The sequence below is a fragment of the Tachysurus fulvidraco genome, chromosome 10 (assembly GCF_022655615.1).
Source record: "Tachysurus fulvidraco isolate hzauxx_2018 chromosome 10, HZAU_PFXX_2.0, whole genome shotgun sequence".
Classification (NCBI taxonomy): Eukaryota; Metazoa; Chordata; class Actinopteri; order Siluriformes; family Bagridae; genus Tachysurus; species Tachysurus fulvidraco.
In genome coordinates this window covers 15,582,949-15,598,734 of record NC_062527.1, presented here as the reverse complement: position 1 = coordinate 15,598,734, position 15,786 = coordinate 15,582,949, and the positions used below count along the sequence as shown (strand labels likewise).

General features: G+C 37.9%; 1 protein-coding gene across 5 annotated transcripts in view; it reads left to right on the top strand.

Moving 5' to 3' along the window:
• Positions 1–6,702: 6,702 nt before the first annotated feature.
• pdgfrb (platelet-derived growth factor receptor, beta polypeptide) overlaps positions 6,703–15,786 on the top strand; it is a 40,842-nt gene continuing 31,758 nt past the window's right edge. For 3 of the 5 annotated variants that reach the window (XM_027165176.2, XM_047819529.1, XM_047819528.1), the window contains exon 1: positions 11,129–11,356. The gene's annotated coding sequence lies outside the window, so the exon portion shown is untranslated. Of the gene's footprint in view, positions 6,855–11,127; positions 11,357–15,786 lie in introns of those variants that run through there. The other 2 variants (XM_027165178.2, XM_027165175.2) reach the window with 2 other exon arrangements.

Genomic DNA, 15,786 nt, shown 5'->3' with positions numbered 1-15,786 from the left:
CTTCTATTGGGTTGAGGAAAGGGCTGTATGGTGGAAGGCAAACATTCACGAATCGCTGGTTGATGATGAACCACTCACTCACGTATTCTGATACCACGGTGAAAGCTGATAACATAGACAGGATGCACTGCCTGCTGATGATACTGCTGCTCAAACAAAACATGCCGAAGACCACCCAGAAATGTAAGAAGATGGTCAGTGTTATATATGGCCCCGGGGTTGCATGACGGTGGAGAACCCCCCCATTGCTTATGGCTGCACATAGGGTGACATTACCACCAATGGCCCGTTGGCCAATTATGTTCCAGCCTCTCCTTCTCTCTTAGCCAGATTGAACCTTGCTTCATCTACAAAAATATATTCATGGGGCCTTTCCATGGAATTCATTTCAAACACCCTCTATATATAAAAGAGATAAATAAATAGTTTTGTAAGTGTTACAGAAAGATAGTTCTGCGAAAGTGTATGTATATGAACAATATATGTATGTATAGGAACTGATTTGATCACATCATTAGAAACAAGTGTGAACAATTTTGAGTCGTTGTGTGTAAACGATGACAGCTGTGTTGTAGTTGCGACTTTTGCCACATGTATTTACCATTTTGTAACACAGTGCAAAATGTGTTTTAGTGAGTAAGAATGTGTTTAGAGTTTTGCAAAAAGAGTGGATGAGATTTGCAAACAGTGTCTTAACTACCTGAACATTTTGCTTACAAAAGTTTTGCCTACAAAGTGACTGATTCGACAAATGGGTTTAGGCCACTGAGCATTGGGTTCAGAGAATGGGGTTTAGTGTTTTAGCAATTGTGAAATACTGTAAGAAAATAGCAGCCTTTTAAACAAACCACATGTAAATCTCAGTTTGACCACTAGTTGGAAGCAGACACCTAACAACTTTCTGTAACTGAAGTCTTTTTGTTTAAAATATCAAGCAGCATGATTAACATAAATCAATTCATACAATTACAATTATAACACTATGCAGTATGTTTGACTTTTAACATTTTAATGATATACGTTTATAATAGAGGGAAGAGTGGGATTGCATGTTTCTCCAATAAGTCTTAGATATTATCAAAGACCTAATGTATATAAAAGAAAAATGTCATACTCAACCATTTATTATTGATTCATTCACTGGTTCTTTTATTCATGATCAGTAATGATGTATGTGGTAGCTCAGTGGTTAAGGTGTTGGTCTACTGATCGGAAGGTCATGGGTTCGAACCCCAGGTCCACCAAGCTGCCACTGCTGGGCCCCTGAGCAAGGCCCTTAACGCTCAGTTGTAAGTCACTCTCGATAAGGGTGTCTGCTAAATGCTGTAAATGTAATCCTGGTCAGGGTTGCTGTAGATGCAAAGCCCACTTTTTCCTCACGGACAGTAACCCAAGCTCAGGATTGACCTGTTTCGATCTTATTTGCAGTGTGTTATAGTCAAGACAGACAATGTGATTTAAAAAAAATACATGCCTGCTTCTCTGGGACCAGTACCAGGTCAGTTCACAGTAAAAGGGACAGAGAGAAAAACATGAGAGAGAAAGACTGCATGGAAGGGAAATTAAGATTCTAATCTTTCCAAATAATCTTTTACTAGCAGTAGGGTGTTTGTTTTTGTGTTTAAAGGAATGTGTGCGTGGGATTGAACTTGAACACTGTTTTGATGATTTTTTTACTGTAAGAAATCTCACACACACACACACACACACACACACACACACACACACACACACACACACACACACACACACACACACACACACACACACACACACACACACACACACACACACACACACACACACACACACAAGGAGGGATTGGCTAGTGAGGAAACTGGCAGACTTGAAATGGAAAATTCTGCTGGAAAACACTGACACATGAAAAAAGCATTACTTCCTAGAGCCTTGAATCTTGCACTCTTGGTCCTTGTTTTTAGACTGAGACGTGGAAATTAGAGTCTGTGGTCTGTTTTAAGTTAAAAGCCTGAATGTTTCCGACTTCTGCAAATGGAGTGTGGTGCTTGAGCCTTTCTCCTTTTGAGTTTTAAGTTACACATTGTCACTTCTATTAACGTGGATTGATTAGTATTAATTCTTTGTTATCGATCCAGATCGGCTCACTGTAGTAAAGGACTGTCAAATCAAAGTTTGTTCTCTCAACAATGCTGTCTACTGAATTGGTTACTATCTATAAGCCATAAAAATAAATTTCGCACAAGTACTTCCATCAGAAGAAAAAAAAAATTAAATAAGAATTAAAATACACACTTACAAAATAATCAGATTTCATAAAATGGAGGAACATTCAAGCCTAAAGATTTATACATTGAAACTATACAATATATGATATTATAAAACTATAGAATATATTACTTCCAAATATTTTTTTTACTGTTTAGTTAAACATATTAAACATATCAAACTAAAGCCCTATGTTTTTTTTATTTATTTATTTATTTATTTATTTATTTAATTTTTTTCTCCTGATCCTCCTCTATACACGATCGTTTACTCCCTGACTCCACGACCCTGGCTGAAAATCTTTTCACCCTTAGTGTTAGTGTTCCAATATTAAATTGTACTTTCAATTATCAAATGTAGCTTCACTCTCTGCACCTCTGTATCTGATCCTGTATCACTGGAATTGCAAGTGACATCATAACAAATAAGAAATTTCTATATAAAAATCGGTACTGCTATAATAAGAGCGAAACAAATTGTTCTGTCCATTTTTGGTTAGTCTGTGACTCAGATTCTTGTCCTTGGATCTAATGTGATCTTCTGCTCCACTTCAAGGTATATTGTGCATGCTGAGATGCTTTTCTGCTCACCACAACTGTAAAAAGCAATGATTAAAATTACTATCTGACCATTTTATTTTTTCTCTCTTATTAATTAGGCATTTCCAACTGTCACTTGTTCCGAATAAACTCTAAGGTGTGCTGTGCGTGAAAATCCCAGCAAATCAGCAGTTTCTGACATCCTTAAACCAGCTCATCTGGTATCAACACCCATTCCACAGTTAAAGTCACAGAGATCACAATTTTCCCCCATGTTGACGTTTGATGTGAACATGAACTGAAATTCTTGACCTGTATCTGCATAATTTTACACATTGTGCTTCTGCCAGACAATTAAACGATTGAATATCTGCATAAATAAATACAGGTGGACAGTGAGTATACATGATCAATAATTCTATCTTTGATAAAATAATTTGATAATTAGATATATATGCTGAATTTTCATATGACTTATGACAGCTTAATCACTGTTATACACAATAATAATACCGAATACAATTAACAAGTTGATCTCAACTAATAAGTGCTTTATTACAGGCCGTGTAACCTGTGCAGTTGGAGGATAAATAACTCATAAACAGTGCAAATATTAACTGTATCACATAAATATGTTGTGCTACAAGTGCTTCAATAGAATAAAAGACAATGTCATTTATCAATTAGATTAAAAGTAGATGGATCTAATTTGGCACTGATGACCAAATTGATGGTCACTGATATGGTAGTGCTGTACTTATCATCGCCGTCTCACAGCTCAAGGGTTCCTGATTCTTTTCAGGTTCCTGAACTCAGCTCAACTGTATCCTGATGTCCCCACATGCAACTACGCATGGTTTCCTCTCCAGATTCCTCCCACTGTCCAGATACAGAATACAGAATAGACTCGGAATCCAACCTCCAACTTTAACACAGACAGGATAAAGAGTCTAATCTGAATCTAATCTAATCTACTCTAATCTACTAAAAAGCTTACTGACGATAAAAGAATTAACGAATGTGTGAATGAACGAAAAATTAATTAACTAATTTTAAAAGTGTTAAGTAAGGAGATCAGTGGCAGGGAATACACAGAATTAAAAGAGTAACTCATTGCAAACTCATGAAGCTATTTTCAGCCATCCAGTAGGGGGCATTATGTGATTCCAGCTTGTCAGTGGGAGTAACTTTATCCCGAAGAAAATTAATAGAAAAACTAAACAAATAATTGCTGTGGCTAAACAGAAATTGATTTACAAAAACAGAAAGTCATAAATTACAATTGAACATATTTAGTGATAGTGTTTAAAGTAATAAATGGAAGTGTGTCTGAAAAAAGAAAATAAGATTCCTATCTCACTATCTGTCTTTTTCTGTCTTGGTGCACTGTGCGCATGTTTGCTTATTCTCTCTCTCTTTCTCTCTCTCTCTCTATCACTCTCTCTCTCTCTTTCTCTCTCTCTCTCTATCACTCTCTCTCTCTCTTTCTCTCTCTCTCTATCACTCTCTCTCTCTCTTTCTCTCTCTCTATCACTCTCTCTCTCTCTCTCTCTCTCTCTCTCTCTCTCTCTCACACACACACACACACACACACACACACACACACACACACACACACACACACACACACACACACACACACACACACACACACACACACACACATTTTCACCACATTTATTCACCATTTCCTGTTTTAGACATCAACATTACAGCATGTTCTCCATCCTGTCTCCACAGACCAGCCCCATCGCTGCCAGCAGTTCCAGACCGCTACGAAAATAATGAATTTGACTGCAAAGAGTATAAAAGCTGGATTTTTCCATGCCATCGTCTGTTTTGGAAACCAAAGCTCCTCACCTCATGTGACCAGACTATCAATTATAGGACAAGTAGTTTCACCGTTTGTTAGTTCTGCGGGAAATGGATTTACCTGAGCTGCTTTATGAGCAGAATTGCGGCTTCAGACGTACACGTGACAGTCGCGTAGAGGTACCGTTTCATACCGAGTGTATTTTCAACATCTGCTCATACGATCCAAACCGCAGATGCTTTAAAAAGAACTCACAGTACAGTTTCATAAAAAGGCACATTTCCCTTCTTCCAGACAGTAAATGCGCATTTAGAGGACGGATCATTTCAGAAGACCGTGCTAATGCTTGTCAAGATGACATTATGTGTATCAGAGGGCTTGGTCTGTGAACACATAAACCATGAACAGGGCTTTCAGTTACGTTTCTACAGAGGCGTTGGTAAACAAGGCTAATGCTTATACATCCACTTATGAGTTTTCTTATAAGCTGTTGTGGCTATGGGTGCAGTTCAAAAGCACTCAACAGAAACATAGCAACTGTTCAGAATTAGAAACTATGTATGTGATAAATGTGGAGGCCAGAACATTTAGTAAGTCACTGGACACACACAATCAAATCTATATACACACTCTTTCTCTTGCATGTGAATGGACACAAGCAGACAGACAGACAGACAGACAGACACACACACACACACACACACACACACACACACACACACACACACACACACACACACACACACACACACACACACACACACACACGCTTTCTATGCATGCTTGTGCACACGTGTCTTTAAGTCAGCTCTATTAAATGAATGCTGGGAGTAAAACTGTGCATTCTTAAGGCAGAATAAATGTATTTTAAAAAATTTCAGTATAAGCATATTATGAATAAGAGACCTGAGATGAGCACAGGGCTGCAGAAATGGCAAACTGTCAGGTAATGCAATTGTTGTGAGACCATCCACAACGGCAGAAAGTGAGTCACAGGTATTAAATTTCCAAGCTGAAGATTCAGGATGAATCAGACTTTTCCGGAGAATTCTGCCATCTACGGCTCTGCAAATTTAGTGATCTTACAGAAGTTAGACCCAGAGTGATCATAAATTGCTGTACAAAATAAAGAAGACCAAAGATTTTTTGGGGATTGATGGTTTTGTTTTATCTGAAAATATTTATTAGGTGTATACTGTAGTTAACATTTCTGTTTGTCTTTCACTTACATATTGAATAAAAAAAAAGGTGAAAGGACAAATATTATTGTTGGAATTAATTAAATTAATTTTTTGGACTTTAATTGCCCAGGATATTCACCATTCCACTCAACATTTTGTTTACACTTTTGTTTGGTGTTGGATCATAGTTTAATCACTGAACTCAAAGTAACTCTTGAGTTCTTCTTATTAAAAGCCACACAGTTATGGAACAGACTTTTCAAATAGTGCTTGGCATTCAGAGTCAGACTCTGTATTTAAGTGTATAAGTCCAGCCTAGCTAAGTCAAGCCTTTTAATGAATAGTTTTTCTTAGGTAAAATAGCTGATCTGGAGGGTTTGTGGGCATTGAGTGTTTTGGTGAACTCCAATATTTGCATGTTGTTGCTCCACCACTTCACATGCTTGCTTAGGTTTGTTTTGGTAACCAAAGCTCCTCACCTCATGTGACCAGACTTTCAGTAATAGGAAAAGTAGTTTTACCGTTTGTTAGTTCTAAGGGAAATGGATACCTGAGCTGCTTCATGAGTATGAATACCTGAGCTGCTTCATGAGTATGAGTATAAGTTACAGCTTCAGATGTATACGTTTCATGCCGTGTGTATTGTCAACATCTGCTCATACAAAACAAACCACAGATGCTTTAAAAAGAACTCACAGGAACAGAAGTTGTGCCTCATAAAAAGGCACATTTCTCTTTTTCACTTTCACATTTTCCACATTTCACGGTCACATGTTTAATTAGGTTCACCTGATTTAATCAGGTTCTCTCTCTCTCTCTCTCTCTCTCTCTCTCTCTCTCTCTCTCTCTCTCTCTCTCTCTCTCTCTCTCTCTCTCTCTCTCCTCCAGTGTTCCTGACTACATCTACTCTCCAGACCTGCCTGATCCATCCAGATACATTAATCTTTAAGGATGAACCCATAACTTAAGGATGAACCCATATGTGCAGCTTGGAGATACATAGGACTGCTGGGATACATGGGAAAGTACCAATTGGAGACCATGGCAGAGGATTTAAATTTCTGTTGACATCCTCAGGTTTGTGCTCAGGTCTCTTTCATTGAACACTTGAGGGAGGGAATTTATGTTAAATCTATAATAAATTCAGAAATTACGCTGATGCTCATACTTGCCCAAAAGCGTCTGGTTACACGACAATTCCATTTGAATATATACTGGGGTAGAAAGTAGATACATTTAAAACTACACTAGTTTCACTCAGATGAAGTGGTTCCCATTTGAATCTGGTTCCTCTCAAGGTTTCCTTCTTATATCGTCTCAGAGAATTTTTGCCTTGCCAAGGTTGTCTTAGGGTTGCTCATTATAGATAATTATAAACTTAAATTTTAAACTATAATTGTTATTCTGATTTGTTTTGCTGCTTTGTAAATATGTCTATTCTTAAAAGCACTATATAAATACAATATCATTTATAATCAGACTTGTTTTATACAGTGCAGATCACAATTTAAGGGCACTACACAGTAAAACTGCATTATAACAAGCACTAAGGCATTCGGTAAATGCAGAATGTACAGTACCTTCAACTGACAAATCAACAGCTCCCTGTGGATGGAAAATGCTAAAAAATATAATTAATTTTATGTATAGATGCATACATACATACATATGTCTCTTGTACCAAAGAAAAACACCTTTTGGTTGGCAAAGGTGATGCCTTGGTTTATACAAATCTTTGTTTACTGCAGACTATTGAAATAAAAGAAGCATTCTTTCTCTGGATGAAAGAAACCATAGGTTCGGAGATGATACAGCGACCCTGGAGCAGAGCCAGTTCAGGGCCTTGCACAAGGGCCCCCAAGGTGGCAACCCCTGAGCTTCTGATCAGTAACCCAGAGCCTGTAATCGCTAAGCCACTATGTCACCTGTGCAACACTGCATTTTACATCTTAAATATCTGACTATCTAATATCTTACCATTATGTTATTATATCTTATATCTTACCATGGATTAACTTGATTTGATGCCAGGTGCCCCCAAGTATTCAGTCAATAATACTCAAGTAAGTTGTAGATATGCCAAAATGATACTAAATTTTATTCATGAAGTGCAAATAATCCAGTATTTTCAAACCTCTGGCAGTATATAATATCTAATTCCATAAGCATAAAGAAACATAGAGAACATAAATGATTACTCTTATTACACTTTTTTAGCATGGAAAAAGAATATAACACGTTTTGAAATCAGGCATCGTTAAGACTTTGGTATGTTTAAAGTGATAAGAAAAACAGTGAAATTGCATCCAGCTTTTACACACACTAAAGATGTAACAAGCCTTTAAAACCAGTACGTCCTCTGACTCAGCCCTTTCGGGTTTTTCCCACTTCCCAAGCCAAGCCTGAAAGCCCCGAGCTGGAATCAGGTATGACAAGTCCGAATAAACACAAGCAAGGTTTTTGAGAGATGTTCCAGAGATGTCAGTCCTGAGCTGGAGAGGTCGCTGAGGTCAGGTTATTTCCTGTGTCTCTCTGCTGCCTGTCTCACAGCCCTCTGGTTTATTTTCTCTCTTGTCATATGATTGTTCTGTTTCAAACAAACTTGCCACTGGCTTGGTTATGTGTTAGGAAGAAGGAGTGTGTGTGTGTGTGTGTGTGTGTGTGTCTGTGTGTCTGTGTGTCTGTGTGTGTGTGTGTGTCTGTGTGTCTGTGTGTGTGTGTGTTTACTCTCTTGCACTCATGATGATTTAAAATCTAACGTATTATATCTTTGCGCGTTAGCATTCCTCCACCGTTGCGTCATGCATATCTGCACAGTTACATGCATCATTTAAAAATCTCTCTCTCTCTCTCTCCCCCACACACACACACACACACACACACACACACACACACACACACACACTGTTCACCACATTTCTCCACCGTATCTTTTGTTTCTAAAGGAGAGAGTAGTTCCTGACTCACTAATCACGCTACACTGACGTTTTGTTAACATTCTTATTTCTGAATACCTTAGAGTCAGATTCAGCTTCTAGGATTGTCTCCTCTTGCCTGTGTCATGGAAACCTCATGGTGTTGCCATTAAGAATGTGATAGTATCTTTGACAGATAGACGCAGACATGACTAATTTGCTGACGTGTTTTTAAAAGGAGCCATGTTTTACACAGTTTTCACATGTGGTGCAGTTTTTTATATTTTCTACATTTGTTGTAAAACAAATTTAAAACATATTTTTATAATATGTTTTAAATTTGTTTTACAACAAATCAAATGTTAAAAGAAATAAATCATGTACAAAAATCAAAATGCACAAATGTAGAAAATGTGCTGTGTGTTTTTGTGTTTTTGTGTGTTTCAATGTGTTTTTTTTTTGTGCTGTTGCTGTTTATTTTCATATTATTAATTTATTTTCATATGTGATTTTTGGATATTTTTAAAAAATATTTTCACATAGGATTCTTTTTTCTAAGTTATTTAATTTATTTTCATGATTCATGCTTTTTTCATTTTTGAGCCATTTTCTTTTGATGTTTACACAGTTCATTTATTTTCACATATTTTATTTTACACATTTTTTTCATTTTTATATTTTCTCACAGGTCTTGCATGTATTATGAATTTCATATCTGAATTATATACACAATGCTTTTCTTTAGTGTGTGTGTGTGTGTGTGTGTGTGTGTGTGTGTGTGTGTGTGTGCGTGTGGGTGTGGGTGTGTGTGTGGGTGTGTGTGGGTGTGTGTGTGTATGTGGGTGGGTGTGGGTGGGTGTGGGTGGGTGTGGGTGTGTGTGTGGGTGTGTGTGGGTGTGTGTGTTACATAAAATTCACCCCTGCAACACTGCATGTAAACTAACAGTCAGCCTTTTACTCCATTCTGCAGCAGCTTTTTACTCAGAGATGTTTATCTCTAATCAGCTATCAGGCGTAGAGCAAAAGCACAAATCACCGAGCTGTCCTGTTCTGCAGTGTACTTGCATGTATAGACTGCAGTAAACAAGACTGCTACAATAAATAGACAGATGATGAAAGGGTTAAAATGAATGGGTTAAAACAGTTCAGAGATCCAAGGAGTTCTAATAAGTTGTGACTGCCCTGTTCTTCTCTAATTACTGCCTGTTCTTTCATGACTGCCCTCGTTTTTTTTTTTACTTGCACAATTAGAGGAGTGAGCATGCCAGCTCTCTCTCTCTCTCTCTCTCTCCCTCTCTCTCTCTCTCTCTCTCTCTCTCTCTCTCTCTCTCTCTCACTCTCTCACCCTTCTTTGTCTGCTCCAATAAAGAGAAAAGTCCTTACTCAGCTGCTGGATGCTGTTATGTATTTTCAAGCTGCTGACTTCCGAGGACAAAGGGAAAGATAGAGGGAAACAATGAGTGCACAAGCAAAATAAGATTCAGGAATGAAAAAGAAAGAGTGTGTGTGTGTGTGTGTGTGTGTGTGTGTGTGTGTGTGTGTGTGTGTGTGTGTGTGTGTGTGTGTGTTTGGAGGAGTGAATGCTTGACCTAATCACTGTAAAACTCGTCATCCAAACATCTCCTTTTCTCTCCGGTCTTTTGCACATTTCTATCAGAGTGAGAATGCTGAAGGTTGGTTTTATTTCAGATGTTCCGTCTTTCTTTTTCTTATTTTGTTTTTAACACTTGCCAGCATCCAAGGAGGACTCTACATCCCTGTGCTTTCAGGGAAAGAAACCAAAATGTGTTGATGTGTTGCTGAGGTAACCGGTGTGCGGTGTGTGTGTGTGTGTGTGTGTGTGTGTGTGTGTGTGTGTGTGTGTGTGTGTGAGAGAGAGAGAGAGAGAGAGAGAGAGAGAGAGAGAGAGAGAGAGAGTATCTGAATGGTTTAACCTTGGGAAATTTTTTCTGGTCATTGATGTTTTTCCCCCCTGTGATTTTTTTTAATCTTTAAATCTTTTTTTTTTTTAAAGGTTAACAAAATCAAGATATAATAAGAGTGTAGCAGTGTGCAATTAGCTGCATTAATAATTTGGAATGTGTGTCTCTATTTCTTACTTAGATTATACCTACAAATCAAACAAACATTCAGTGTAAAGAAAACATCTTCATTGCTTCAATGCACAACTCAAAAAAAAACAAAAAAAAAAACAGCCTCACAGGTATGGGCTTTTTACTGTTTAGTTTTCTTTCAATTTCTTCTCTCTTTGTCAATCTGGTTTGAATTTTCCCTTCTCTGAAATTTGCACCAGTGAGTAAACAATGTTATATCTCAGTATCAGTTTCAGAGTTTCAGCTTATGGTAGCTTAAGTGTTCGTCTTACTAAATAAACAGACGTCTGCTCCTCCCCTCATCTCAGGAGTCAGGAGTGTAAACGCTAAACACGCTCGCTCCCTCAACACAGGGCAGAGAGTTTGAGCCCAGCCTCCACGATACAAAGCTCCACATCATTGGAGACGGTTACTCACATGTAAGCAGAGCGACTGGGAGGCAGGGCACTTTAGAGAAGCAGAGACACAGCAAGAGAGAGAGCAGTAGTGGAAAGACAGAGAGACAGGCAGAGACTGAGGCATGTCTAGAACCTGACACGCTAACAGGACTTGGAGCACTGAACAGCTGAAGGTATGCATCTTGAACTCATTTACATGCATTTTTTTAAACAGGAACAAGCTGCTCCTGGTTCGTCTTTGGGACTCTGGGTAATTTAAATCACTGTGCACAGTGAGAACTGCTGCACTTAAATGTGTCCTGAATATTGAAATAATTTGCAGAGCTCACACGAATCTACCTAAGTTCACTTTAGTTTCAGACTCTGAGTCATGGCTCCCCTTTAAGAGTGTGTGTCATTATTCGATCAGCGAATGAGTGGCATCTTTTACAACAGTGAAATAACACACACTTTTACTTTGAAGGCAATAATAATTCTCACAAAAGTCTCTGGATGCCTTTGTTTATGGTCAGTGTTGTTGTGGCAACTCGTTTCTTCTGGTAGATGGGAAAACCCACAGTTTTCCAGAACATTAGGCAGCTGGGATCATTTGTGATGCAGGTATTTGTTTGTTTGTGTGTTAAATATGTGGCATCTTGTTGCCACTCAGGGAGGGTAAAGACGCTAGAGTGCATTTACACATGTTTCCTTTTCACAAGAGTGCCTGAGAAATTTAAGATGTTTACACTCTCGCAAAACGAGTGTGTTTGGCAAGCAGTTATGTCCTCAGACTGATTTGTAAGGGACACCATTTTGGTGATAATGAATTGTTTGTACAGCTCCTCTCTTTAACTGGTTCCTTGTCCACAGCATGGGTTAATAGGTACTGTGCTACTATGTACTAACAGATGTAAGATGAGCCTATGAATGAATACTATCTTCTGTTGGTCACTTTGTGTGTGAGTGTGTGTGTGTGTGTGTGTGTGTGTGTGTGTGTGTGTGTGTGTGTGTGTGTGTGTGTGTGTGTGTGTGTGTGTGTGAGTGTGTGTGTGTGAGTGTGTGAGTGTGTGAGTGTGTGTGTGTGTGTGTGTGTGTGTGTGTGTGTGTGTGTGTGTGTGTGTGTGTTGGGGGGGCAGCAGGCATTTTTACATTTTTTAATTTGTGGAAAAATTTGTTCTTAACATGTCTGGTGTTTAAACAATCCAGCAGGAACTCATTTCTTTTGTGCCTGCAGAAAATGTTTTCCATGTTTGTGCATCTTCCTGTTTACTTGTTTATCCATCTGCATCACTAGCGTGAGTTGTGCATGCTTTGGTACAGATGTCTGGCACAGATGCTCTGCACCTGAACACTGGCTTGCCAGGATTTGAGATTGGCAGTGCCATGCTTTCTCATGCATGTCCCCCAACACACCTTTGCCTGGATCATGCTGTTCTTTCTGACTCCCTGTTTCAGAACAAAGTTTTTGGCACATTCCAAAGGGACTTGTTTATTTATGATAGAAATAAATAAAAAAAAATACGTGCTCTGCTCAATACGTCAAATAGTTATATTCATTATATAGTCATATGTTACTACGCAACATGGAATGGGTTTGGGTTTTGAGTATTTTCCACACAAAACACTCTCTATAATGTACACAGAATTGTGTAAGAAAAAACATCCCAATGAGGGACAGCTCACATTCGAAAGCTTGTCAGAGGAGAAATGACTGACTGCTCTGAATTAAAAGACAGGGAACAGTAAACTCAGTAACTCTTTACAACTGTGGTGAGCTGAAGAGCATCTCAGGGCACATAGCATGAGAACCTTGAGGTGAATGGGCATCAGCAGCAGAAGAAGTTTCTACGACATAGAAGTTTCTATTCCTGAAATTTCAACAAAAAGAACCCTTTTTTTTTATTTTCAGATAAATCCTATTCAATTCACAAGACTAGTCTTACAGGTTAATTATCAAAAGAGCTCATTGATTAATTTAAGATGTGTTTTTACTTACTTAAAATCACATCTTAAATTAATCAATGAGCTCTTTTGATAATTAACCTGTAAGACTAGTCTTGTGAATTGAATAGGATTTATCTGAAAATTTAAAAAAAGGGTTCTTTTTTTTTCAAATAATTTTGCCTTATTTTGACTGTCACAATCCCTTATAGATCATAGCCTCTTTCACGATCTATAAGGGATTGTGACAGTCAAAATAAGGCAAAATTATCTAGAATGCTAACATTTTCTACAGATGTATCAAAAAATCACTATGGAAATCTCATACAAGTAAAATGACATTATAATTACACTTTAAACTGAATTTTGATGGCTCCTGCCTTATTGAAAAAACAACATTATATGAAAGTTTGTGAAGATAAAGAATACCACATAAACAGACCCAATTTTTTCTTACGTCATTCCGGTGCGGTCTCCTGATTTTCCTCTTAGAGTCTTAGATTTTAGTTATAAATGGAAAAGAATTCTGAGGTCATTTTGGTCCATTTTTTTGCTCCAATCGTTTAGTGATAGTTCATCAGAAATGAAGTAACTATGCTGTGAGGAATTCTTTTATACTTACATAAGACTCTAGGTATGCCAATTCTGAGAGAACGTCTCATGCTGAAGCTGTGTCAGTTTATCTCTGAATGTAGTTATGCTAACTCTGCGTCATCAGCTGTTTCCGCTCTCCCCACCCCCTCCCCAGCTGTGCCGCATGCCAGGTACATGAAAAAATGTGTTACACATTAAGACCAGTCCACAGTGCCCGCTACACAACACCATGTGCTTTCCATCACCGCTGAAGACTTGGATCTTGCTAGCACTCTGCTGTGTCATATGCAGGTCACATTTGACTCAAATCAGCTTAGCTGAGATTTATCAGTTTATTTTGTTGGTGAATAAATGCCATTCATATCTAGTCATTTTCTGAATTGGTCATTTTCAGGAAAGTTCTTTTTGAGGGATTTTCCAGATTGTAGTCATTATCTTTAAACTATAGTCCTTTTAACAGGTAGTGTTACTGTGGTGTGGCATTACTGTATTATTGTGGTGGCTCACCACATCACCTGCTCTGTTCTCTGTTCTATTCTCACTCATCTTTAGTCATTTGAGTAAACCATAACTTTCCTGGAAACCTGAATCAGGATGATTTTAACACTATTCTTTGTAAATTCTAGAGGGTGTTGAAAATCCCAATAAATCAGCTGTTTCTGAAATACTCAAACCAGCCTGTTTGGCACCAGAACTATGCTTTGCCCATCTGCAAACAAAAATTTGCTTTGTAAAAGTGATTATGCCTTTTTCTCATTAGTCTGAAGCTGTGCTGTTTTTATACACTGCATCCAAATGAGAACATGGAAAAAAAAAAGCATCCGTCAGAAAGCAACATGCTTTATTAACCAAAGAAGCGCTCAAGTGAGCACAATGAAAAATTTTGAAAAATAATATGCCTTTTATCGCACCTTATATCAATCATTTGCTTTCCACAGCCTGTTAAATTAATATAGGAATATAATAAATGATCAGCATGGAAAATGTGGGTGAATATGCAGTATTTCTCCAATTCAACCCCAAGCTTTGGGTTTAATTATCACCTGGCTCATCTAACTATATCCAATGCCACAGAATAGCTTCGGCAAAGCCTGACTTCCTCATCCCTCTTTTTCCCCCTCCATTTTTCCTTGCTATGTTTGTGGAAGTAGAAAAGGGGATTTAATTCCAGAGAGGTAATTGTGTTCAGCTGGTATTTTCCCCTCCTCCTCTTCCCCCTCACGCCCTATGTCTCCATGTTTCTCGCTCACACTTTTTGATGCCTGGCGGCGTGCTGAGGTTTTCACAGGGTTTATCAGGGTTCTGTGAAGAGTAGAGTTTAAGGGCAGTGTACTGTATGAGAAGTTCTTAAAGCTCAGTATGTGTTTATCTATCTATCTATCTATCTATCTATCTATCTATCTATCTATCTATCTATCTATCTATCTATCTATCTATCTATCTATCTATCTATCTATCTATCTATCAACACTAAAGGTTTTCAAGTCAATTTTCATATTCAGTCATCTTGCTTCTTTCTATAAAGAAGCCAAATTCTCTGCATAAAAAATAAGATTTCCAGGTAAAAATTAGGAAATATATGTCAGCATCTATACATTTTATAATACTCTTATAATGACATATTATGTACACACATTTGCATGCACTGAATATAAATTCACTTGATTAAATATTACTTTGTGCAAGTGCTGTTATAAAACGAATAAGACAATGAGATAAATCTACCACTGTTTAAAGGGTTAATTATTCACCAGAAAATATAGCAGCAATATTAGGAAAAAATGGTTGGTAACTTTAATATACAGTCAGTCTAAATGAAGAGATTTTATAAACAAAGACAAGCAATGAAATCTGTATTTAAACATATCAAAATAATGCGAGGTTCATGAAGGATTTCTGGGAACTGGTGTCATATGGACCAGATGTGGCCGGCGGTTTAAGGGTGCAGCTCGATCCCTGGGCCCCTGCATCCGGTGCCTTCTTCACAAATGGAACTTTCTGTAATTCTCAAAAGATTGTTTTTGTGCTGCTGTCCTCCACAGCAGCTGAGCTCAGTCAATGAGAGCAGACAGCGAAAAAATGTGACCTG